Genomic DNA, 24,701 nt, shown 5'->3' with positions numbered 1-24,701 from the left:
GATTTTACGATCTATAGATAGGCCAAATTAAAGTTGCAATCTCAAAATTGAACCCTACCCAGATTGTCGAAAAATGCAAAATTTGAATTTTGAAAAAGAGAGGGAAACTAAAATTTTGAATTTTATGATTTTAGAGGGAATACCAAAAGCAATGCAAGTTTTGAAATTTGAAAATTGACTCAATTTCACGCAAAATTCAATTTTGAAAGCGGAAATCAAAGTTGTTGTAATTAAGCACTTAATTTCAAAAGTCACAAATTGCAAAAATTTGAATAAATCACTGAAATTTCGAATGAATGATAACACACTTTTCAAATTTAGGACTGTAAGAAACACAATTTTGACACAAATTTCAATTTCAACAATTTTTGAATGATTAGAAGCCTCAATCCAAGCAATCGCTAGACCAACTTTGACTGTAATTTTTAAAGTGTTAGAATTGACGAAATCAGCCAAAATTCTGGATTTTAGCAGAAAAATACAGTAAGATCTAGCTCCCAAAATTTTGGACAAAATGTCAGGGACGATGGCGCTCGGAGTGCACATGGTCCTCGCAACTTTTTTTCAAATTTTCAGGGATGAAAGATATTATGATTTTATTGCGGAATCCAAAGTTACAGCTGATTTGGAGATGTTTTGATCAGTGAAATTATCGGACAAAGGTTGAATCAAGAGGGTTTCAAAAATTAGGGTTTTGACACTTAACCACTTAATTTTCAAAATTAAAGCACAAATATGGATTGATAATTTGTAATAGAAGGGCAGATCTGAAACAAGCATTAACAATTAAACATTTCACAAGTTTAATTACTTAAAAAGAAAATTTAGGGTTTTTATGCAATTAACCTCTAAAATTTTGCAAAAGATCAAACATGGAAATGTAATTAGGAAAGCAAAAATTTTCAGATCTAACCATGAATAATCAGAATGAGGATGTTCACATCGGGTTCACCAAAATGTAAAGCGGAAAAATTGAACCCTAGTTGTTCTCCCCTCCCCAACTCCAAGGAGAGAGAAGGGAGAGTCACTAGGGTTGATGGTTTTCACTTAGGAGAGACTTTACATTCAAAAGAGGGGTTGAAACCCACAAGATCCAATCCCACGCAATGCAAGATTGGATTCTATATGAGTTTCAAGGGTTGTGATAGCAAAGATACCCTCTTTTGTAAAGAATGTAGATAGAAAGATTGAACTAAGAATGCATGTAAAGTGGGAAATATTTGCTTATAAGCTGAGATAGGGATATGATATGAAGCTGCGGACCTGGAATTAGCAGTAAAATGTCGAGACGGCGCTGTCCTGCAAATTTGAGCAAAAGTTGACGGGACGATGGCGCCCGGCGTGCGCATGGTCCTCCGAAAAATCCGCGAAATGAAGGGGGATCTGTTCATCTCTGCACAAGGATTCCAGATCTTCAATTTCAGCCGCGTACCTGCAACCTACACACAGAAAAGTGAAGATGATTGGGGGGTTAGGGATTAGGGGTTTGCCCTTAGGTCAAACCCCAGTTTTGGAATTAACCAAGAAATGAGAAATGCTGTAAATGTAATGTAAAACAAGTACTAATACCTTGTTGTAAGGATGTTTGTATCCTTATATGCGAAGGTATAGATGTTGTTGTATGTTGTAGTATGTGATCTCCTCTTCAATGGTTGAATCCTTGTCTTGAATGCAACACTTAGCCTTGAATGGAGACTTAGAATGATCAATTGCTTGAAGGAATGCTTGAATGCTTGAATGCTTGAATGCTTGAATGTTTGAGTATCGTTTCCATGCCTTTTTCCCTCCTACCAAAATGAGAGAGGAAAAGTAGTTTATATACTTGTCAATTAGGGTTGATAGACTGATTTTTCCGACCTTGGGCCGACCAAGAAAGATTATTTTCCAAATTGCAAACATAAAGACCCGAAGCCCCATAGGAGACCGGGCCCAAAATAGGGCCAGGGACCAGGGCGCTGGGCGCCATGGTCCTGGGGGACCAGGGCGCTGGGGGCCCTAGTCCTGAAGGACCAGGGCGCTGGGCGCTCTGGTCCCACCTCCCGGGACAGCAGGGTGCAAGGAGGATCAGGCCAGGGTGCTGGAAAAATGCAGTTTTTGGTGTCATGAACAAGTTTCGGGGTCTCCATTCAGGTTCAGTGTTGCATCGCCATCGTGAAGACCCAAAAGCAGTCGAAATTGCAAGTGTCACAATTTTAGGACGCTACATATTGCAATGTGATTATAATCCAAGATAAACAAAATAAATCATGATATGCAAAGGCTATCACTCATTCTCAAAAGAAAGTAACCCTCCAAGGAGCTAGTTCTTCAACTTCTTCTCAAACAACATCAAACAAACAAAAAGAATCAACATTTGATAAATTTAAAAGGCTAACTTCATCATCATCCTTTGGATATAGCATTGTTGAACAGTTGAAAAAGACAAACGCTCAAATTTCCATCTTTGAATTACTAAAAATCTCTTCTGCTCACAAAGAGATCTTGGACAATGCCTTGCTCACCACTAATGTTCCAAAATATTTAGACATTGATCGGTTTCAATCCATGGTGGGTCATCTGACTTCACCTCACTATCTGACCTTCTTTGAAGAAGATGACAACTCGCTAAATCATCCACATAACCAGCCATTGCACATTGAAGCCATGATCAATAAACATAGATTGTTGAATATCTGTACTTACAGTCTGCTTACACAACTAGGATTTTCTGAAAATGTCATTGATCCAGTCAAGAAAATAACAATTAAAGTCTATGATGAAGAGGAAAGGACCTCTAAAGGTCTAGTATCATTACCAATCAGGGTGGGACTTGTAGAAAGAGATGTCATTTTCCAGGTTTTTGATCTTCCTCTATCATACAATATCTTACTGGGCAGGCCATGGATTCATGAAATGAAGGCAGTTCCATCTACATACCATCAATTCTTAAAATTTCCTTATTACAGAGTTGAGGTCAGTATTCCTACTGATACAAATGTCCCCTGTAATGCATTGACAAAAGGTGTTGATACCTTTGTGCCTCATAATGGAGTAGCCTCTACAAATGAAAGTTCAGAAGCCCTAATGAAAGACTTGGAAAAGAAATTGAAAATTACCAATACTAGCATGGATGGATACAAGATAGAACCAATACTTTCATTAGTCTCTCTTCCTCCATCGCCAAAATAGTTGGGAAAACCATCAGAGGCTATGAAAACATAGAAATTAACTCTGAATATCATATATGATGGTCTTTTTGTACAATCTACTTCCCTAGCAGATGAAATAGAAGAGGATGTTGTTCTAAAATGGCGTTTTAAGGAAGATAGTGAAAACAAAGAAGTACGACATTGTGAGATTTCCTCAACATAATATGGTCCAGGCTACAAAATGATTCAACGCATGGGATATTTAGGTACTGGTCCCCTGGGAAAACATCAAGAGGGTATTATTGAACTGATTCAGTTGCAAACAAAATCAACAAATGATAAGGTCGGACTGGGGTACAATCCAAAAAAGACATCAGACCAAAAACATGTTTCTAAGTCTAAGTGGCAGAAAAGGATATCACCTACAACATTATAGGAAACAAACACTCAACAAACTCAAGAAGAGTGTGTAAAAGAGAAAGAGGAATCAAAAATCAAGAAACAAGAAATAGTCAGCACTCAAGCTCCGACGGTGTTAGCTACAATAATACAAAGAGTTGAAGTCCTAGAGGTTATAAGAGATGAAGTAGAAATAATCAGAGAATTGTTTGCACCACTAAAAGTTCCAGTCACATACACTAGTAGGAAGCAAGTAGACGATTCAAAGACTAACTCAAATGAGTATGAATGGGGTCCAGACCACCTCTCAAATACATCCAGTACAGAAACTCCAGAAGAGTCTAGTGGTATCACAGATGATACTCAAGAGTTGATGTGCTTAAAGCTAGAAAAGGAGATACAAGAAATTAGACTAAAAAGACAAGAAGACTATGAATAAGGGTTCAAGGAAGGAAGAATACCAGAAAATTTTTCATCTATTATATACCCCTCTAATAAAATAGAACAAATTAGGTATGGGATTACATAAGAAGAATTAGAAGCTACAGAAGCAGAACCGATCATCAGTCCAAAGGAAGTTGAATGGAGTAGATGACAGGGGGTCACAGAATCATCAAGATCATGTCAACATGTGTGTTAGATACAAATGCTAAATGAGACAAATCTTGAAGGAACTTGCAGCATTAAAGATGTTGGTGTTGATACCATACATACATTCACTCAACCACTTGAATAAGACTCAGAAACTTCATCCAATGACTCTGAGGACTCTAACAATAGTCATGTTTGTAACAATATCTACTCAGCATCAAACTTTGAATCCTCTGATATAAATGGCAAGAATTTGTCTACTGATCTTGTTACTATCGAACCTCGATATGAAGTTAGGCCTGGCGTAGAGAACGATGCTACAAGTAGGTCTATTGGATTAGGTCAACTACATATTAACGTGCACTTTAATAATCATATTTTGACTATTCCTATTCTCGAGACATTTACGCAAGGTATCCTTCTGGAACTTGACTTTTCAATTCGTAATTGTGATGACAATACTATGAACTCCCTCGAACCTATCCACACTCTATCCTTGGTACATCCTGAATTAGTTGACTGTAGTCTACAAGACCAACCCATGAATGTACCTACTTTTGCCAATGACTACACACTAGCCTATTACCTAAATGCAGTTGAACCCATGTACTCTTCCACCAGCTAATAGAGTGAAAACATGACTGAAACAGATATCAAGTATCTTAGTCGCAAAAATAAAAAAAATAAAGAAAAAAGATCTGATGGCGAAAACCACATTGTGGTGGTGTCAGAATCTAAAAAAGAGAAAATAAAGGACATAGCTAAGGGTGAAAACCTCTCTGAGGCGCCTGAAGGTGAGATACTTGATATACTACCAAGTCACTTCAATGAGAGGTCTTCTATATTGATCAAGCCAACTGAGCCAGTGAACTTTGGGAGTCAAGAGATACCACACATCATTCATGTAGCTCAATCATTATCAGTGAAAGAATTGAAAGATTTCTCTCATCTATTTTTCAGAAAAGAAGATCAATTTTGCATGGACATACTCTGATATGCTAGGCTTGGATCCTGATCTTATCATGCATCATCTTTCTATCACACCAGGATTTAAACCAGTCAAGAAAAAACTCTGTAAGATGCACCCTCACGTGGAACTACTAGTCAAAGATTAGCTAGAAAAACTACTAAAAACTAGATTTATCAGAGCTATAGACTATGCGGAATGGATTTCAAACATAGTACCTATGTCAAAGGTAGACAAATCTATTAGGGTTTGCACAAAATTCAGAGATCTCAATAAAGCTTGTTTGAAGGATGACTTTCCATTACCAAACATTGATATGATAGTTGATATGACTGGTGGGTATGAGGTGTACTCACTAATGGATAGATTCTTCGGTTATAATCAGATCAAAATATCTCCCGGAGATTAGAAAAGATAGCTTTCACCTATGCATGGGGAACCTTTTGCTAGAATGTCATGCCATTCGGGCTGAAGAATGCGAGAGCAACTTATCAAAGAGCAGTAACTACTATATTTCATGACATGATGCATAAGATTATGGAAGATTATGTTGATGACACTTTAGTAAAGACTATGAAGAGATCCACGCATATTCAAGAGCTAGGCCCTATACTAGATAGAATGGAAAAATTCAAACTCTGGTTAAATCCCAAAAAGTGTGCATTCAGAGTGACATCTGGTAAACTACTTGGCTACATCATTTCAAAGAAGGGAATCGAGGTTGATCCTGAGAAGGTCCAAGCTATAATGGAAATGTTGCCTCCAAAGAACATCAGTCAAATGAGAAGTTTACAGGGACGTCTCCAATCAATCAGACACTTCATTTCTCAGCTAGCGAACAAAGCTCAACCTTTCACAAAAGTATTGAGGAAATGAGTAATATACAATTGGGATCAAGAATGTGAACACCACCTTCATCAAATCAAAGAGTACTTGTCCAATCCACCAATACCGATGCCACCAATTCAGGGAAAACCATTAATCTTATACATGTCAGCCACTGATTCATCATTGGGGGTACTTCTGGCACAACAGGATGAAAATACAAAAGAAAGAGCTATATATTACATCAGCGGAACATTGGTGTCTTATGAAATGAACTACACTATAATAGAAAAAGCATTCTTGGCATTAGTCTTTGCATCACAAAAATTGAGACACTACATGTTGGCACATTCCATCAAGCTAGTAGCTAAGATTGATCCACTCAAGTATCTTCTCAACAAAGCAACACTCACAGGAAGATTGGCAAAATGGGTCATGGTTCTTATAGAGTTTGATATTGAATATGTGGAATGCAAAGCCATCAAAGGATAGGTAATTGCAAATCAACTTATTGAAGCTCCACTTGAAGACACTCAACCGTTGTATATAGAGTTCCTAGATGAATCAATAATGCACCGTACTCAACAATCTTGGAAGATATTCTTTGATGGATCTTTCACCCAAAATGGTTCCGGTGTTGGAATACTATTTATCACTCCTCAAAAATATTCAATCCTAAAGGCTTAAAAGATTCTTTTCCCTTGCACAAACAATATTGTAGAGTATGAAGCTTTGGTAAATAGGATCAAGCTAGCTATTGAATGGAAGGTTCTAGAGATACATATCTATGGAGATTCCCAACTAATTATCAATCAAATCAATGATACATATCAGACTCGAGATGAGAAACTAATGCCTTATAAGAGAATGGTTGATGATCTTAAGAAGTATTTTACTTTTGTATCATTCTAGCAAATCCCTAGATTAGCAAACAGAGCAATAGATGCTATGGCCACCTTGGCATCTATACCTGAGTTACAAGAATCTAATTTTTGCTTTGAATTCCTGGTGGAAGAGTTACATTACCCTGCCTATGATTCTCCTGAGTCCTAGATAGTCTATTCTATTATTGGACATGACTCATCTTGATATAACCACATTTATTCTTATCTGTGTGACCAAATTATCCCAGAAAATCTTACCCGTAATGAGAAAAGGAACTTAACTCGAAACGCTTCAGGGTATGTCATCATTGCTAACGATTTGTTTAGATGAAGTTTGGACGGTACATTGCTTAGGTGTCTAGAAACTGAAGAGTCTAAACATGCATTATCGGAAGTCCATGAAGGTATTTGTAGATCTCATTCAAATGGTCTTACTTTAGCTTGGAAAATACTAAGGGCTAGCTACTACTGGCTAGACATGGAGAAGGACACTATAAATTTTTCTAAGACTTGTGAAAAATGTCAGCTACATGGAAATCTCATACATGCTTTAGCAAGGGATCTCATACCCTTCATCACACATTGGCCTTTCCAGCAATGGGCCTTTGATCTCATAGGTCAAATCTATCCTACATCATCCAATGGACACAAGTTTATTATAACTTCCACTGAGTACTTCACTAAGTGGGTAGAAGCGGTTTCGCTCATCAAAGAAACTAGTAAACAAGTTGCTTTGTTCATTCTAAACCATATCATTTGCAGGTATGAGATACCTTCATCCATCATGAGTGACAATAGAGGACAATTCAAAAATAAAGATCTGGATGAGCTCTATGAGAAATTCAAAATTAGACAACACTAGTCATCTGTATATTACCCTCAAGGTAATGGACAAGCTGAGGCATCTAACAAAAACCTGTTTACTATCTTACATAGAATAGTAAATAAATCTGGGAAGGATTGACATCTGCAGCTCAATCCTGCATTATGGGCTTACAGAACAAGTATCAAAACACCTATTGGGGCTACACCTTTTTCTTTGGTGTATGGGTCCGAAGCAGTATTACCTATTGAAGTAGAAATACCATCTCTAAGAGTTTCTTTGCAAGGTCTTGTTAGTGATGAAGGCTATAGAATATCTAGATTGCAAGAACTCGAATTGTTGGATGAACGTCGAAAAGTAGCGTTTGATCATCTTAGAGTGTATCAAAAGAGAATGTCCAGAGGATATAACAAGAAGGTTCGACAACAAGAATTTCAGGTTGGTGATCTAGTTCTGAGAGAAAATCCTAAAAATCAACAGTTTTGAGACAACAAAGGAAAGCTTGAACCCAACTGGCTAGGTCCCTACATCATTACTGTAGTATTTGGCTCTGGTGCCTATCAGCTCTCAACATCAAAAGGAGAACAGCTCCATGAACCAATTAACACCATCCATTTGAAGAAATTCTTCACTTTGCATTCTCTACTCCAAGCAACTTGTATAGCTGAAAAAGTCCTGAAATTTTTATTTTTTTTTAAATCATAAAAAGTCTTGAAAAAGAAAAAAAATGCCCTAGTGAAAACCTGGTAAACGGGTGCCTCTTGTACTCAACGCTCCATCTATCAAAGCAACGTTGGCATTTCCTACTTTCATATATCTTTATTGTCACTAGTACATATTTCAGTCACATTTGTGACATTCCGGTTCGTTGAAACCCCCATGGCTTGAAACTGATAAGCAATATCAACCAAGTCATATTTGCGTTAGTGAAACCTGGTCATCCACTTTGAGTCAGTCACCTATCTCCTAACTACCAAAGAGTTTTATCACTGAGTACACAAGCAAAACAACATTACTAAAAACAATCACTAAACAATTTGAGCTATGAATGAAAATTTTCTTTGTATGTTGGCTTTTATATTGGTTTTCAATTATTATCCCTCTGAGTAACTCAAGGAAGTCTATCTTGACTAAGAGAAGCAAGGATTGGGGGCATAATATTTTCTTTGTTTTCTGCTTGTAGGAATGATTCTGATGATTTGGAAACATCTAATAAGTTGGGTGTCTATGATAATAGCCTTCACATCAAGGTGAAATCACCACACATACCTTGACTCCACTTATTTGTATGTTATAGGGAGGTTCAAATCATTTCTTTGTCTATTTTGAGGGAATTTCTTTATCACGCAATCTGGGTCCGTACAAAATCTATCCAAGGATATGAACGAAAAAAGGGTCATTGCGGACAAGATAATTAATATTGCATATGAAAAGAAAGGAACTCTAATCTGTCTGTTATGTTTGTTATGCTCAGTTATGAAACTTGAGCATTTTAAATCCAATGACTAGGTTTAGGTTGCATCTCATTTTGCATCTCATTTTGCATTTCATTCTGTATTTTGTGAATTTAGAGTGATTTCGGTATGGTAATAATCTCTTTATCTTCTGAATGAGAGTTGGATGTATCATCATTTCTTAGCTAAGCGATCTCTTTTTCATCATTTCTCCGATCAAGTACTTGTGTATTGAGATGTTAGCTACATACATAAGCATCTTATATAGACTCATACATTTCATTACCATTCATTCGCATTCATCTTATTGCAAATATATATATATATATATATATATATATATATATATATATATATATATATTTGCGTTACTCATTACTCATTTTCATCATTTATTTGCATATGAAAAGAAACAAAAACAAACATTCATATTCATCTAAATTGCATACATCTATGAAAAAAAAATTATGCATACATACAGAATAAAGCATATAGAAGACATCCCATAATTGATCAACACAAGTACTATGAAGTCCAATCAGATCTCGTATATATATAATCATCAATGTCTCGAGGTATAAATAATGTCAACTAACATGTACAAACTCCCATCAGATCAAGAATCATAAGGGCTACAAAAAAGGGGTATGTCTACAAAAAAATCTCAGAGCTACAAAAAGAATATCTAGATCTCAGCCTCTCCCTCATCGCCTGGTGGAGGAAGTGGAGCCTACTGATCGGGATCCTGACGAGGTGCTCGAGCTCCCTCAAATCGAGCCATATACTATGAATATGGTACAACCTGTTGCGCTACTAGAATAGCTACACTATAAGCCACAACATATGCTGCTTGACTTGACTGATGGAGAACCTCCTATTGAAGAGTGTCTCACTCTACCCTCATTGTTGCAACCTAATGATTGCGCTCCACTCTAAGATCTACTAACTATCGATCTTGCTCTGCCAGCTAAGTCTATGCCACTATCAGCTGTGACTGTAACCTCTCTAGGCATGCTCTCATCGACTACGCTATGTTAGCCCCCTCATCCCTCATAGGCTCTCCACCTCCATCTCCTCCTCCATCTCTGCTTCTGGCTCCACCTGCTCCTCTCTCCTCTGATAGACCTATCTCAGCACTGCTCTCTCCTCCTCTCCTCCACCCTCTAACACTCTCACTCCACCAAGTCTCACTCCAACTGTACCTAGGGATCTTCCCTCTCCTCTCTATTGTCTACCACCAGCTGGTACCCCACTGCTACTAGCACCAGGATCACCACCTACCCACCTCGAAGCCTCAGCTCTCTATCCCTGTCTTTGTCCCTGTCCCTAACCCTGCGCGGGGGCATCATCCTCTATCTCCTCTATGCAAGGTACCTTCTCAACTAGATCCATAAATCTCAACAATGGATGTTGTTGGAACCAATCCCTATACTGGGGCAAGACCCTCGCATCTACAACATCATCCATATAGTCCCATCTGAGACGTTGTAATCTAGTCATCTCCTACATACTCAAGACATAAGATAATCTTGGAGCCCATTGCTACCTCTCCTCATCTGCATAATTCACATATGCAGTGTACTCCTACGAGATCCTCTGAGCTCTACCATACTACCTCATCACTCAGGAAACAATGAATTGCTCAAATACTGTCTGTGATCTACCGATGAGTGGGCAAGTCACAAACAAATCCCTGCGAACAACCCTCCAATCATCCCATGACTCTAGACCCCTGTACGGTCTCCATGTCATGGCCATCAAATCATCCAATTTTCATCTCCAAAAATTTGTCTTGCCCAGATGGGACTGAGTAACATATCCTGAATATCTATATACAATGGGCTGACCAGGATATTTGTCATCATTTACAATCGGCTTGCAAACTGGGAGGTGCTTCCAGGCCCATACCTGTAAAATCAAAACTCCTGCAGCCATACTCTTCCCCTCCCTAAATACAATCTCATGCATCTCATGATACATGTGTGCTAATATACAAGAGCCCTAGTCTAATCTCTGGGGGGTCTCAATAAGCCTCTCTAACATCCTGCCCCATCCACACAAAAAACCCTGTTGTCCCCTGTCTGACATCAGAAAACAGCCAATTAAACCTGCCAAGATGCAAGCAAGTGGAAATTCCTTACTGTACCTACCCATCATCATGTTCCAACTGATAGAACGTGTCAGAATATCAGGATCTCTGAAAACATGTCTAACAGCTACTAACCCAGGAAGCTGCGCTGCACCATAATCAACGTTATCCCCAGCAAAAGAGATACGGAGAATCTTGTATACATCCTTAAGAGTGATGGTCATCTCCCCAACTAGCAAGTGGAATGTGTTATGCTCATAATAGAATCTCTCTACAAGCACAGTTAGCATACCATGATTCACATGGATATCAAGTAAATCAAGAAGGTGGGTCAATCCGCACAAATCAATATGTGTTCAGTCAACATCTGACAACTGATGCACTAATGTCATCGTCGGTGGATATACACATCTAAATAAAACATGAGGCAATCAAACCTGCAAAAATTAAACAACAGATCATCAAAAAACATTTCAAATTAGCATATAAGAGAACCAAACATCATGCAAATTCAACTATGTCAATTGCAAAATCAAAATTTCAAGTTTGCACCTTTAAAAATGCTCATTGTTTTTCAAATGACAAAACATCACAGGGGCAGAAACTCGTACGAGTCAAAAATAGCCCTAGTATGACAAAAGACTCCCATACGACAAAAGACTAGCCCTAGGATGACAAAAGCGGCTCTTTTGAATGTTCTCGTACGATATAAGAGTAGGCCTAGAATGACAAAACTGATAGACTAAAACAAAAAAAGAGACTTAATCAGTTTGTCATACGAGACAGGATCTTGTTTCGCATGACAAAATGAGAAATCCCAACTTCAACATGCCAAAAATTGAAAAATTCAACAAAAAAATTCAAAATTGAAATGAATAACAGGCTTAAGATAGATCAGTTACCGCTGGCTCATAGTTTCGAGGTCGATTATATCGTCTCTAGCGCTTGAATCGATGCATATGAGTGGGAACCACCATTTTTCTTCATAGAAGGCTTTTCAAATTTTCAAACTTGGAGGGTTAAAATGAATTGAAAATGACAATTTTACCCCATATATAGTCAAAACCCTAATTTTTCAACTTGCTCCGAAGGACATGAAAATTGTACCCTTACCTAATTTGCTCATTCTGATTCCATTTTCAGGATCAAAATTGAAATATGAGATCAGTTTCCTAGTCAATTTCACAATCTGGACCACTTAGTGCTTTTTCATTACATGCTCATTCTCATATCAGCTTTGCGCTCAATTTCTCATCAATCAATGCCGAATTTTCAAAAATTCCTTAGAATCAATTTGTGCTCAAACTATTATCATCGATAAATAATTGCCTAATCATCATGTACCCTCGCTATCTTTCTATTTCGCTCCCAAGGGGGCATACTCATGACCTTATGACCTCACATCTTCAAAGTTGAGAAAATTTTCAAATCTTCATCAAAGTCGAGCAAAAAAATATTTTTCAACTAAAGAATATCAAATTCTTATTGCTAAGAGGCATCTCAGCTTCATCGCTTCACATCAAGTTGAGATCTCTCGATCATCTGAATCAAATCAATTGCTAGGGTCATATCAGTTTCATCGCTTCAAATCAAGTTGATTTTGTCTTCATCTGAATCAGTCTCTTAACGTTAATCAGCTTCATCACTTTTCATCAAGCTGATTATTCATTTAAACTCAATCAAGGGTTTAAAGAGTATCTTCGATCACACGCCCAATTTAAGCAGGTGTTCAGTTTCATTACATCAAATCAAGCTGTATAGTTTATCTTTTCTCATCGTATCTTGATCCATCAAGTTCAAGATCAATTTTATCTTCGCTCGCTGAGTCTAGTTCAATCAAGTTCTAGATCAGTAAGATCCACTTCTTGATCAATCAAGTCCAAGTTCGGTATCTTTGCTCTCTATCATTCCTAGTTCAATCAAGTTCAGGATTGATATCACTTTAATCAACTCTGTTCAACTTCATCGCTTCAAATCAAGCTAAACATCTTGCTCTTCATCTAGTTCATGATCAATCAAGTTCAAAACTGCCATCTCCTAAACATTAACTATTCTTTGAACCAACCCGCTGCTCTCACATTAATTCAAATAGGGGCAAATGTAATACCCTAAAATTAGTCATTTAAACCATGGGCCCCTAATCTTGACAATATCACCAAGGTCCTAACCAAAGGCAATTAAATCAATCTTGAGCACATTAATTAATTCTTTAATCATCAAATATTGCATGGCAACTCAATTACTCAATATTAATTAAATATTCATTTAATTAATTGAATCATTCCAAGAATATCATTTTTGATCAATTATCTTATTTAATTTATTAAATATTCTAGCATATTTAATTAATTAATAAATTTGCCATGTAATCATGCAAAAAAGGAATTAATTTATTACAAAAGAGGAATTAATCACAAAGCAAGAGTTAAATTGAAAATAGAATAAAAGAATTGAGAGAGAAATCGAACCTGAGATATTATTTATTTTTCTAAATTGAGAACTTAAATCAGAAAAGCAATTATTAATTATTAATCATTCTCTAAAATTAGAACTTCAAGCTTTTGAGAAAAAGAGGTTCAATTGCACTAAAAAGACTCTTTTCTTGAATAAATCAAAGAATTGTCTATTTTTATCACAAGTGCATGGAATTAATTAATTCTTATTTCTCATGCAACTTGAATGTCTTATCTGAATGCATTTCAATTAAACTATAATTGGAATCTATCTCAAGGTTAACTGAATCTAATTTCTCAATTATTTCAATTAGTTCTAAATTGTGCTTTTTTTAATTTCTCTTATGAATTCTCTATAAATTCAACCTTCATCTCTCATTCAAATCACCCCAGAGATATTTGAGAAACACCTTGGAGATTATTATTATGCTGATTTTGCTCTGAAGTCATTAAAGATCTTGTGCTTGCTTTTTTGAGATTATTGCATCTTAGTTTAGCTTCTTGCATATTTAGTTTATTCATTATTGCTTGAATTATTCATCCATCTTGCATCCATTGCTTAATATCATGCTCATATAGATTAAATCCTTCATCTTGGTGTAGCCTAGTCACTGGTATTGCTTATAAAAATCTAAGAGCAATCTTATACTCTCATCTTTTAGATGGCAATTAGTCGCTTTGTTATGGTTTATTATTTATTGATTACTGATTTACTAACCATACATGTAATGACTTAATTGAAGTGTTGTGCCTATAGCTATCAGACTCTTTTCACCTTTTCACACACATAGGTTATACACTGCAATCTCTCAAATATTGCTCCATTGCCAGCAAGCATCCATAGCCCTGATGGAGTTATATGCATGTTCCCTTAGTCAAGCTTTTATTGCAATTTTTTGCATGATATTTCAGTTATATAGCTTTCCTCTTTTGCCTTGATATTGATTTTGACATAGCACTTTTTCTTTTATTTTCTTGACTTGACTTGTAAGTAATGAAACCTACTTGGGTATGACAATTACAGCGATGCTAAAGTAGAATTTTGGATTTTTCACTAGCCACATGACCAACTAGGTATCTATAATGACTTAGAGCATGTGATTAATGTGTGAGATATAGCAATCAATAGATTTTGGGTAACAAGGCTTAATGGTGAAACCTCTACTCAACCATGGATAAAGTTGATTCATAAGGTGATGTTGAAGATAAATAACTAAAGACCTCCTAAAGACTTTAAGAACAAGTATCTAAGAAATGAGACCTCCTTATTTCATTGCAGTGCAGACAGATGAATGACTTAGACAATCACCTTGTTTTATTGATGCAACTATATGCAAGGAAAGATTATATGCTATGAAGATTGAAAATGTGATGCACTATATGAAATGCAATGCGTTAAGGAAAATGATATGCAAATGCAAAAAATAAATGGTAATATTAACCTAGCACTTAGATGTAATATCTTTTAGGTGCATGTTGTTCATCGGATTGGGAAGTGGATCTCCCTCCATTGTTGTTAGATGATAAGCACCATTTCCAACCACTTTTGTTATGACAAAAGGACCTAACTAGCTAGGTTCGAACTTTCCTAGTTTTTCGCATTCTATGAGGTTCCTTTGATTCTCCTTAAGGATGATATCCCCTACTTTGAAGCAACATGGGTTTACTCTTTTGTTATAGCTTCATCTCATTCAATTTTGATAGCCTTGCAAATGATTCAGAGCGCTTTGTCATTTTTCATCCAATAATTCAAGTTTTTGCAAATGTGCGACTTTGTAGTCTTCCTCTGATATGATGTGTTTCAAAGAGACTCTTAGCGATGGAAATTTTACATCGATAGGTAAAATTTCTTCTAAACCATATACTAAAGAATAAGGTGTAGCACCAGTAGTTGTACAGATACCAGTTCGATAAGCCCAGAGAGATGGATTTAGTTGAAGATGCCAGTCTCATCCAACATTGTTGACAGCTTTATTCAAAATTTTCAATATGGTTTTATTTGTTGCATCAGCTTGTCCCTTGCTTTGGGGATAATAAAGAGTTGCAAAATGTTGTTGAATGTGGAATTGGTCACAAAGTTCACTCACTTCTTGATTTTTAAAGGCTTTCCCATTGTCAATAACAATGCACACGGGTACTTCATATCTACAGATGATATAATTCAAGATGAACGTTTCTATCTGTTTCCCAATTGTGTAGGTCATAGGGATTGCCTTGACCCATTTGGTAAAGTAATCAATAGCTATGAGTATGAACTTGTTTCCGTTAGAGGAGGTAGGGTTTATCTTCCCAACAAAATCCAATCCCCATTGTGAGAACGACCATGGTGATGTAATCAGTTGAAGATCTTGAGTAGGTTCATGGATCAGGTCTCCATGTATTTGGTATTGTCTGCATCTTTGGATGTCCTTGTAAGTGTATTTTCCATTGTTGGCCAATAGTACCCTGTTCTCAATAGTTTTTTCACTAATATGGGACTAGAAGAGTGTGCCCCGCATATGCCATCATGAACTTTTTTCAGGTTGTTTTGTGCCTCCTCACCATTGAGGCGTCGAAGTAAAGTTCCATCTAGGCCTTTTTTGCACAAAGTATCAGTAATGATTATGTGTCTTGCAGCTTGACGTATAAGTGTCTGTCTTTGGTTGTGTGAGATATCAGGAGACACATATTGATCATGGAGATAGGCATATACATCTCTATACCAAGGAGAATCAAGTCCCACTATCATGCAAACATATTCAGAATATGGTATTTCATATGCTGGTACGATGAGTAGCTCCACTATGAACTCAAAGTGAGTTCCATTGTTAGGCACATCCAAGAGAGAGCCTATTGTTTCCATAGCATCGACCACCTTATTTTGTAATCTTGGGATCTTCTCAAAAGTTATCTTGGTGAAATGTTGCTTGTATTCTTCCACCAATTATTTGTAAGGTGTCATCTTGTCATCTTTTGTATTGTAATCATCATTGGCTTGATTGATGATAAACTATGAGTCTCCATAGACTTGTAACTTCATGATTTTCCATTGTATAGCAGTATGAAGTCCTATTATTAGGGCTTCATATTTAGCTATGTTATTGGTACAAGGAAAGTTGATCCTGAATGATTTAGGGATAGAATCCCCCTGAGGAGTTATGAAGAGAATTCCCTCTCCTACTCCATGATTTGTATAGGACCCATCAAAATACAATTTCCAGTTTGTAGGTGGTGAAAGTGTGAACACTGATTCATCAGGGAAATCTACCACCATTGGGTGACTATCTCATAGGGGTACCTCTGCAAGTTGGTCTACTATGATCTTCCCCTTCATGGCCTTTCTATTGACATACTCTAAGTCAAATTCACTTAGTATCATGACCCACTTAGTAAGTCTTCCGGTTAATGTTTCTCTATTCAAAAAGTACTTGAGTGGATCAAAATGTGCAATGAAATGGACTTTGTGACTCAACATATAGTGTCTTAGCTTCTGAGATGCAAAGATCACCACGAGACATGCTCATTCTATTGGTGTGTAGTTGAGTTTATATCCAATGAGTGTTCTACCAATGTATTAGATAGCTCCCTCTCTTCCTTGCTCATCATGTTGTGCGAGGAGAGCACCTAAGGAGGAATTTGTTGCTGATATGTACAAGAGTAATGGTTTCCCATGTACTGGTAGAAGCAGGACTGTTGTGGACAAAATATATTATTTTAGTGTTTGAAATACCTCTTGGCATTGTTCTATCCATTTTAATGTGACGCCTTTCTTCAAAAGATGTTGGAATGATTGGCACTTGTCTGCCAATTGTGTAATCAAGCATCTTATGGATTGTAGTCTCCCTTGCAGACTTCTTAGTTGCTTGAGTGTGGTGGGTGATGACATGTCTAGTATAGATTTCACCTTTTCTGGATCTATTTCAATGCCATAGTTTGATACAATGAACCCCAAGAGTTTACCAGATGGTACTCCAAATACACACTTTTTGGGGTTGAGACAAACATTGTATTTCTCAAGTCTATCAAATATTTTATCTAAGACATCCAGATGATCATCCCTTGTTTTGGATTCAGCCAATAAATCATCTACATGATCTTCCATCATTTTGTGTATCATGTCATGAAACAAGGTATTCATTGCCCTCTGATAAGTAGCATCGACATTCTTGAGGCTAAAAGGCATCACATTCCAGAAATATGTCCCCAAGGACAAGTGAAAGTTATTTTATGTTGATCTTTTGGTACGATCTTGATTTGGTTATAACTAGAAAAACCGTCCATGAGTGATAGCTCATTCCATGTCCAGTTGTTAGATCCACTATCATGTCTATGTGAGTGACAACATTTCATGTGCAGTTATTAGATCCACTATCATGTCTATGTTAGGAAGTGGAAAATCATCCTTTGGGTGGGCTTTATTTAAATCCTTAAAATCGGTGCAGATTTTTATACCTCTAGTGGGTTTGGTCACTGGTAGAATCCATTCTTCATAGTCTATGGGTCTAATGAAACCCATGTCTAACAATTTTTGTAATTCAACTTTGACTAACATGGCTATATGAGGATGCATCTTCTTGAGCTTCTGCTTGTATGGTTTTACACCTAGCAGCAATGGAAAATGATGTAATACCAACTCAGGATCTAACCCTGGCATATCAGCATACGACCATACAAACTTGATTGGTCACTGTGAAAAAAATTGAATAAACTTTTATTTTTCCATGGGGTTCAATGACTTAGCCAAGTGTATCTTACGTACATTCTTAACATCTGCAATATTGATCTCTTCTATTTCTTCAACTAGTAATGTTGATTGTTCTTTTTCTATGGGAAGGTTGTCCAAACTATTGTGGACCATATGTTCTGCTTCATTTTCATTATCTAGATTGAAAGAAGAGCTTGCTTCTCCAAAGTATGCATTTCTATCAAGATCTATGGCGAATCTAGCTTTGTGATCATCATAAGGAAGTCCATCCCTTGCACCCAAGAATTTAGCTATACCTTCATCATTTTGAAACCAATCTAATTGTGGTTGTCCTTCTTACCCCCAGTCATTAAATGGGGATACATGAGACAAAGATCTCTTTTTTCAACAAGAGAAGATGATGTTGAGATCATGTGGATTCTATTGTCAAAAACATACTTGGTTGATGGTGAATATATTGGCATATCCTTATATTCAATGTCATCATCCTCAATTGGTTGGTTGTCATAAGCTCTTAATGCTGAAAATGTGTTGCAACTGTGTAGAGATAGAAACTCATAATCATGTGAGTCAATTATAATCTCTATATATGTCACTCTATTGAATTCATATTCATCAATTTCTTCAATTGGAGGAAGAGGATTGTCAGTTGTATCGATGATGAATGGGAGAGTATCCTGATTGGCAGGCTCTTCTTCTGTGATAGAGGCTTCATTGAGTGCTTGAATAAGAGATAAGGGTAATATTGAATTACCATCTCTTGTTGATACTATCCGTGTTTCTATTCATGTGTTACTTGGTGATGAACGTGTGGAAGTATCTGATGCTGGTGAAATTCCTATCTCCATCATTGCATTGACATGAGATGTTGGCTAAAAAATTGTTGGTAATGCATTGTTTTGCCTTGGTGATTCTGGGTCATGATCTTCACTTGTCAATGGTGTGAAATTCCTTTTTGGTTCATTTATTATTGAAGGTCTTGGATTGCTTGACTAAGTTGCATTAGCATTTGCATTGTTATTTTGAGTTTGATTCTTATTAAAATAATCAATTGGTCCTTGAAGTGATACTACTAGTTGAGCTCTATTAACAACATAGGCATCTACAACTCCATCATTTGTAACATTCTTTTTCTTAGACCAAAACTTTGGCTTTTCATTTCTTGTATCCATGGCTGGTCCATTATCCTTGTGATGCTTTAGTATTCCTTGTTCTATCAAGCCCTTCTCACACTTTATGCCATTTTCTATGATTCCTTTAAAAGTGGATATACATTGTATTTATAATGGATATTTTATTTGAGGACCAAGGTTCTCAATAAAAATGTCTACCTGCTCAACTTCTGGAATGTGACTAAGACATCTGTGATATAGAGCTCTCCATATTTGTAAGAATGTGGCAAATGCTTCACCTTCCTTTTGTTTAGTTGCACATAGATCCATTAGGGTAACTGGATTGTCTATGTTGAATGAAAAAATTATGATGAATAGCTCATCCAACTCTCCCTATGAAGCAATCTTAGGTGGTAGATGTGAAAACCATTCTAATGTCATCCCTCCAAGACTTTTGGGGAACAGGCACATCAAGTATGTGTCTTTGTGGGCCACTTCTATACATGTTGTGAAGAATTCTCTAACATGATCCCGAGGATCACCTTTTCCTCTATACTTGTCAAATCTTGTATTCTCAAAATGTGGCGGGAAAGGTGGCATGTACAAAGTCCTTTCAAAAGGATAAGGACGGAGATCCTCCATAATATAGCTTTTCTTGTAATTAACTGTTTGCATGTTGGTCATCTGCTTTTGGAGATCCTCCACTTTTTGAGCCAAGATCTTTGTTTGGGTCAAGGGTGTGTTGACCCTATAAGCATTTCCCACAAAAGGAATAGTGTTTGAGTATCTTGGAGCTTGTTGAAATATTGACTGACCATATAATTGTGTGCCTTGAGTTCCACTAGGTGGTGTGAAATATGCAAGTCATGTGTTGACACTTGGCTAACTTGAGCTACTCATTCCTATTGATCCTTTGTTCACATTTTAACTATTGTATGTAGAACCAATGGCAACCGATGTTGTAGGTTGAGATGTACTTGTAGAAATAGAGTTTTGAGTCATGGTTGTTGTAGCTTGGGTTGAAGTATTCAGCATGCTCGACATTGTAACACTTGGTGTGGTTTGAGGTGTGAGACTAGTGCTTGAAGATGCCATCGCCGATTGAGCTAAAGTGGTTGCAGCTTGAATTTGGGCCACACTAGGTGCTTGAGTCACATTTCAGGTCAATGTTACTCCTAGTGGCAAGATTGTCATAATGTCAACATCTGGAGGCAACTTGGCCTCATTTTTAACTAAGAGTGTGAGATATCGATCTCTATCATTATGGATGAGTGCATTCAAAACCATGAGAAGCACTGGATCTTGTTGGGCTACCTCCAATTACTCTTATGTTAGATTATGTTGAATTTCATCTACGGAAGGTATCTTGTTGTTGTTTGTTAGTAACATTGCAGGTCTTCTACCTTGTGATTATTGATTTGTAGATAAATCCATATTCCAAGTGGGATTGATCAAGGGGTCATTGTTTGGATCCATCTTAGCTTTTTGTGATCTTGTTAATGGCATAAATGTATCTCCAAAGTAATCTTGACTCTCTAAAATGCAAATGGTAGATTTAAGATGGATGCAAGACTTATGCAAATGACTGACTATGCATGTATGCAATCTATGAATGATGATACTCTACTAAGGTTTGTGATGAGGAATTGGACTATCTGCCATAAGTTTTTTGACAAATTGTCAAAATTATTCTTGCTCTCTTTGTTCCTTGATTTGTTTTTCTAGTTTTGCATCAAGATGGACAGATTTCCAGATTTCATTATCTATGACAACTTTGACTTCTTCATATTGGGAAAGATCAATTCTTACTTCCCAAGCAAGATTATCCAAACCATCAATTATCTCTAATTGATCATTGTCTGGTCCAAGATTGGGTTGTTTGAATGGAAAATTGTTGTCTCCTTTTAGACCCATGCAAAGGATATTCTCTTATGACTTCTAATGGGTGATGAATCAAAATGTGGACTATGCAAGGGTTGATTTTGAAACTAAGATGATAGATACAAAATTCAATGAAATCTATTGTGATAAGAAAGACCAAGGTGAATCCTATAATTCGATGATTGAATGGATGAAGTTTTTGACTAATGATTGAAGCTATTTCTATGAGGACATATGAAAGGAATTTTTGTAATATGAGGACACTAAAAAGATCATGTGTGGACTAAATGCCTAGGATCTAAGATCACTTGAAAGTACAATTTTCTCTGTTTTTTGAATGTTGCAATGTTTCACTTTGATTTTGATGTTGATGTTTTTGGGACAAAACCTGGTTGATATTCTTTTTTGTTTTTGGTATTTTAAAATATTTGAACTTTGTGAAATGTAGCAAAAGACATGGCAGACACATCAAGAAACAAAATGTGATAGAGAGAATGGTGTTTAAGGGAACTTTTTCAAATTCCCATGAATGCTGAAATATTTTTCAAGACCCCATTTTGTTTTCGATAAAGTTTTGATCATTCAATAGCACATCAAGAAGACTCTCTCCTAAGGTCAAAAGGTCACAAATGATACCATAGCCCACAAGTTGATACTTCATCGGCTTAAACAGCCCTGTCACACCCTAGAGTGCGCTCATTTTTTTGCCTTTGTCTAGAAATTAAACCAAAGAAGATTACTCCTCTATTGGCTTGTTATCCTGGGAGATATATGGTGAGTACTTAGGGGCAATTTCTTCCCCACCCTTGCACTATGATACCATAGTGTTTTTTTAATGACTCAATTTGACCTCTAAATCCTAAAGATATTAGTCAGGGTTCCGTTCATGTGGTCATAATCAGTAGTGTGTTACGCTTTGTTAAAGAGGTCTCCCAGTTTGAAGAGGTTACGCTCTTCAGGTTTTTGCGTACCATATAGGAACTAAGGGAGGCATAACGTCGTTATGACAACATGTATCACCTGTTTCTTACAATTTTCATTGCAAACACATTTATTTTATAGTGGCTCGGATTACTTGGCTTTAGTTGTAGCCACTTAGGTTGTTCCCTCTCACTTGGCCTTATGGGCTACTCAGGAGGCAATCCTTCTAAGGGTTTTATCCTAGTGAAAAATTGACAGAAAGCATGGAAAATATGGTTCTGGATTTCTGGTCACCCAATTAAGGGGAGATCATATGCCTACCACCTTGAAAACACAGAGAGCAATATTTTTTTTAACCTCAATTGCAAATTTTTCTAGTCTAAATGGAGATGTTGTTCCATGAAAACATGGTGTTGATTTTATCCTTCATAGCAATCGTGAAGCAAGAAGAAGATTGTTTGTGGTTTATTTTAAATGCACCAAAATGAAAGTTTCTAAGCTACCCCTACAAGAAAACCAGAAAAGATTAGGTGACACATGGTGGGCCCTCTAGCCTAACTTTCTTCTTGGTTACAACTTTATGTTTGTAGAAACAGAATGGAATTCTGACTAAAAATGACAAAGGAGACTAAACAGAAACATTATAACCTATTCTTTCAAATGTGAATTAACCTCTAATCAAATGAGAACTAATCTAATATCAAATGTGAACTAATATATGATCAATTGCAAATTTTTGTCAGATCAAATGCAAATTTCTGACCGATCAATTGCGCATCACATAAACTAAGTTCTTTTTAAGATAGTTAAATAGAGAAAGAAGGTAGAAGAGAGAGGCTATTCTATGGTAATATCACTCCAAATGATGTGATGCATTACTTTAATGTCACCATGGAATTCAAACTTGGCCAGAAATTAGTGTAATGTCATCCTGGATCTTCTTTACTACCTTCAAAAGTCTTTGGTATGCTCTTTGTTGTCTTGTATGGTCATTCCTCCTCCTGGCACTTGAAATCTTGAAAGTCACCTTACTTGCCATGGGGTTAGAGACATTTCATGTAGAAAAATCAAATTTCTCAGAATTGAAAAAGTTTGATGGGTTAATCTCGCAAATGCAAATAAAGCCAAAATGACAATTAAAATTGAAATTTTGGGCTATCTCTGCAATTGTGCATCAGTTAATACAATTGCAAATTAGGATTGCATCAATTGTGAATCAGAATGATAGCAATTGTGCATTAATATGTGCAATTGCAATTTTTTGTCAAGGCAAATGCGCACTCCATTTCCTGTACATCCCTGCAAATCACAAAAATCAAGAAAAGATAGTTAATAGGTGTAATTCACGTTAAGTTCACCATTGTTTTCATGCTTGAAATCATGTAAATTATGCTAATTAGGCTAAAAGGACGATCACAGGTCCTTAACTAATCTAGCTAAAATCAAACACAAATCAATGAAATAAGTGCATAAATAAGAGATTTAAAAAATTAAACTAATTGAAAACTCTCTTAGTTGCATCATGGCTTCCATTGTTCTTCTCCAAATTGCTGGTGTAGGTGGCTCTTAGGTATTGCATTGGGATTTACTGGATAAAAATGGCAATTATTTTGAAGAGTGTGATCTAGCTTGAATTGAGAAAATGATGTTGTTTTATATATTTTCATGAGAGATGGGAAGGGATTTTGAACTCAAGTTCTGATTGGGAGTGAACTGATTTAGATTGATCATTTAAACAAAATTGATTGATTTGTTAACTCAGATTGATTGACTAGTCAACTAAATAGATTGGATAGTGAACTGAATAGATTGAGTAGTCAACTGAATAGATTGTTCAGTTGACTAGATTGATTGAAGAGATGACTGATTGGATTGGGGAGATAAGTGAATTGATTGATTAGTTAGAAAAGGTAATTTGGAGTGAAAAGGGGCGATTGATGAGTTAACTGATTAGTTAATTGATTTGATCAATCAGTTAAGATTTTCAACATGTGTTGTAGAAGATTGAATTGAAATTCAATTTTATTTTTAATTTGGATTTGAATTTGGATTTTTGAATGCTGAAATGCACATGAAATTTAGACTTGGTGAAATATTAATTTGAAGAAATGAAAGTACGTGAAATTGATTGAAATGCGAATTTGGGGATTTGGAGGAATGAGTTAATTAATTTAAATAAGTTAAATTAAATTATTTAAACATTAGAAATATAATTAATTAAATAATAAAGATTACTTAATTAAGGGAATTAATCATAATTAATTAAATAATTTAATATTTAATTAATATTTGAGAAAATATTAAATGATTAATTAATTAAAGAATAGAAATAGACTGATTAGTAATATTGAAGGGTGATGATTGAGTTAGTTTAGAAGAATAATTAGCTTAATTAAAGAATTAAAGAATTAAAGAATTACTTAATTAATTAGGACGAATAGTTAGTGTGTGATTGATGAGACATTTTTAGGTGTCTACAGAATCTATTGA

The sequence above is a fragment of the Cryptomeria japonica genome, chromosome 7, assembly GCF_030272615.1.
Source record: "Cryptomeria japonica chromosome 7, Sugi_1.0, whole genome shotgun sequence".
Classification (NCBI taxonomy): Eukaryota; Viridiplantae; Streptophyta; class Pinopsida; order Cupressales; family Cupressaceae; genus Cryptomeria; species Cryptomeria japonica.
Note: the sequence above shows the minus strand (reverse complement) of the source record.